The sequence below is a fragment of the Dipodomys merriami genome, unplaced genomic scaffold, assembly GCF_024711535.1.
Source record: "Dipodomys merriami isolate MVZ:Mamm:240054 unplaced genomic scaffold, mDipMer1.0.p SCAF_807, whole genome shotgun sequence".
NCBI classification, from domain to species: domain Eukaryota; kingdom Metazoa; phylum Chordata; class Mammalia; order Rodentia; family Heteromyidae; genus Dipodomys; species Dipodomys merriami.
Genome location: NW_027206410.1, coordinates 256,679 through 260,545, shown reverse-complemented (window position 1 = coordinate 260,545; position 3,867 = coordinate 256,679). Strand labels below are relative to the sequence as shown.

The 3,867-nt window shown below is 33.9% G+C and overlaps 1 non-coding gene across 1 annotated transcript; it reads right to left on the bottom strand.

The window, feature by feature from the left end:
- Positions 1-3,388: 3,388 nt before the first annotated feature.
- LOC138819651 (U6 spliceosomal RNA) lies at positions 3,389-3,495 on the bottom strand. Its single transcript, XR_011369546.1, has one exon. It is a non-coding gene; the product is annotated as a U6 spliceosomal RNA (small nuclear RNA).
- Between the last annotated feature and the right edge of the window lie 372 nt (positions 3,496-3,867).

The following is a 3,867-nucleotide window of genomic DNA, read 5'->3' as shown; positions in this document are numbered from 1 at the left end:
TTTTAAGGATGAAACAGAACATGTATTTGTGCATGTACCAGAGTTGCTTTAATTGTGTGAATTTGAACACTTAACTTCGAAGTATATCTTGGCTGCTGTTGTGAATAATGTGAATAACAATGAACTACAAATATATTTACGAGTTACCCAGAGAGAAACAATCACATGATTGGTGAGTCAGATGATATTTCAACTTTGCATTTTTTTAGAAAATGCATACTAATTTCTACAACTAGAATACGAGCCTGTATTTTGACCAAGAGTGTATAGAATTTTCTTTTCTCCATACTCTCACCAACATTATTACCTTTTGAGTTTTATGAAAGTGCATGTTTCTAATAGGTGAAGTAACCCAGACTGGCTTTAGACTCAATTCCTCTTAGTCCAACCTCCTAAATGCTTGGAATTACAAACCTTTACCACCACACCTGGTTCTTTTGGGGTTTTTTGTAAGAGTTATAATAGTTATGAAGTAGTATCATAGTAATTTTGAATTGCATTTCTCTATTGACTTCTGTTCACTAAGCCAGCATAGAAATGGTATTAAACACAACTTTGTAAACCCACTGTGATTTTCAGGGCTTTTTGGAAAACAGGCCTATTCAGAACTTTTGTCCATTTTTATTCATGTTACTTGTTAATTAATCTCATCTTTAAGCTCTCTATACAAAATCAATAATTAATTCAAGGTAGTAGAAAGGAAAAAATTAAGCAACTCCTAACATTTTAAAATTTTCAATATCATGATATTGCTTAGATCACTTGAGACTATAAAACTCAATTTAGTTTGACCTTTTACAAGGCTATATTTATTTTATTTTATGTTTATTGCTCTTTCCAAAGCCTGCATGTCTGATTTCTCTTGGTTTCCTTCAGTTTCAAGTAGTTCAGATTTCAAACTGAAGAATAAATGGAAGGAAGCAAACAAAAAAACACTGTTCCTCTCATCCGATGATGCCTCTTCAAGCATGAGGTAAGTTCATCCTTCTAAGTCCCTATGATAGGGTATCAAAAGGAGAATTCATTCTTCTAGGTCTCCCTATCTTTGCAATGTAACTTAAATGATGTAAAACACAATATACTGCTCAGATAAGTTTACGTTTTATCAGTTTTGCACATTTTCATATGCGCTTCAGCTCAGTGCACAACATTTCTTCATTATTCTGTCCCTGATATTTTTACAATATCAAGACAAGATAACCAGTTTGAATTACAGCATGAGAAGTTATCCACCTGGCTTCCTTGAAAGCAGATCACAGTCAATTGATAACATTAGTTCTGGTTTCTCTCTACATGTAATGATTTCTGTAATACATATGGAATTATATTTAGTATTAAAAATTGCTGACCAAACTCAAAGCTTATTCATAGAAACTTAATTATTTCACCAGTGTCATACCTCTTAATTCTTAAGATAATATTTGCTGTAATGCTAATGTTATTACCATTATAATGTTGGGAAAAATTTTAATTAAAGGCACTAAGTGCACGGTCCAAAGTCACACAATGAGGAAGGAAATCAGTCAAAGTTTCCAAAAGTCTTTCAGCAATACAAAAAAGGTAGGTAAAATCTCTCCATTCTCTTACACACTCAATTCAATATACATATTGTCCAAGAAATAATACCATAGCAATTGTTGCCAAGGGTGTTTGTTTTCTGCCACATTTTGTCTTCAACACAGACTGTGTTGGTGACATTGGGTTATCATGCACAGAGATGAGCTTATAAATTGAGGTCTAAAGAGAGCCAAATTTCTTCTGTTCCACATTTCCAGTTTCCTTTTTAAAAAGTAGTAAAATTTTTAAATATCATCACGTACTGTCTTTTAAGAATCCAAAAAGGAAATAAATTCACATATAATCACTCCAAAATGCTTTAAATGTAGATGATAAAACAAACACTCATGAAGTAAATTTTCTTCTACATTTAATATGTTTCTGAAAGCCTTGTGCTGGTTGGTCACCCTTGTAATCCTGACTACTCAGGATATGTACTCAGAAGGCTGAGTTCTGTGGATAACATTTGGAAACCAATCAGAGCAAAAAATCATGACATTATTTTTCAAAAATTTTAATGAACTAGAAAAGAGCATGAATGGAGATGTAGCTAATATACTAGCTCACCAAACTAGAGGGGAAAGGCCTAGCAAGACCTTAAAGCCCTAAGTTCAAACTCTGAGCACGCCAACATGCAGGCACACACACATACACACACACTCACACACTTATTCACGTCAGTGTTTTGCATTAATTTCTTAGTTAATGATATTATATGGGTATAATAGGGGAAATAAACTTTTCCATCTCGGAACATTTTTATATGTATTTTATTGTTAAAATACCATACAGAGGGGTTTCAGTTACATGAGCAAGGTAATGAGTCCATTTCCTCTCAGGCATTGTTACCTCCTCCTTTGTTTTTTCCCCCACCATCCCTTCCTCACACCTCTACAAGTACACTCCCCTTCATCCCCCCCAACCCCACCTAAATTGTAAAGTTCAACTTTCAACATAGTGTCTTGTGCATCTCATTGTCACAATGGGTCGACCAGTATTCCTAGTTAACCATTTTGTTTCTTCTTTCCCCTCCCCAATTAGCTAAGTGTATACACAAGATTCAGGTGCACCAAAATCAAATACAGTGAAAACAGAGGTTATACTGTGGGCGAGGAACATATAAAGAAACAATAAAATACATCGTACATTATAAATACGTTTGAAATAATAGCAAGCAAGAAAAAAACCCACTTGTGTACTTACTTTGGGGGTCATTTCATTTAACATCATCTTATATGGTCATATGCCCATAGCTTTTGACCTTTTCTGCTTATCTCAGACATATATTATTTATTGCAAATAAGGGAAACCATGGGACCTATGTTTCTTTGGACTTGGCTTACTTCACTAATATAATTTTTTCCAAGCCTTTCCATTTCCTAACAAATTGGGCAATGTCATTCTTTCAGATGGAGGTATAGAATTCCTATTCTCACACACACACACACACACACACACACACACACACACACACACAATGGAAATCAATCAATCAATCTATCTATCTATTTATCTATCTATAACATTTTCTTGATCCATTCATGTACTGAGAGGCATCAATGTTGGTTCCATATTTTAGCTATGGTAAATAATGCTGCAATAAATATAGTAGTGCTAGTAGTTTTAGTATGGTCTTGTTTGTGATCATTTGGGTAAATGCCCAGAAGAAGTATTTGTTGGGTCATAGGGGAGCGCTATGTGGAATCTTTTGAGGAACCTTCATACTCCTTTCCGAAGTAGCTGAACAAGTTTACACTCCCACCCAAGAATGCAGTATGGTTCGAATGCAGTAGGGTTCCTTTCTGGCCACATCCACTCCATCGTCTGTTGTAAAAATATGGAACACTTCATGAATTTGCTTGTCATCTTTGCACAGGGGCCATGGTACTCTTCTCTGTATCATTTCAATTTTAGTGTATGTGCTGCCGAATTGAGCACAGAACATTTTTTATATATAAAGTGTAATTGATTTTCTTAAACTAAACAATTCAACAAAAAGTAAGTTCTAAAGAATTGTTGTGAAATTTTAAAACCATGTGTTTCTTATATAAGCACACATTTATGAATAAAGTCAAGATTGGCATGTCAAAAACAATATAATTCCAGATATTTGTTGTTCAAGAGATGTGTAAGAGGAGGAATTCAATTATTCTATACAAGGCACCTCTCATAATGAACATTGAAGCAAGTGTTAAGGTTTGTTAAAAGTTTTAATGTTTTAAATATTTTTAATTTTGGGAATTTGCTTATATATATGCCAAAATTAAGACTGTATGACAGGTCATAAAACTTTTCCATAAAGTATTTAAG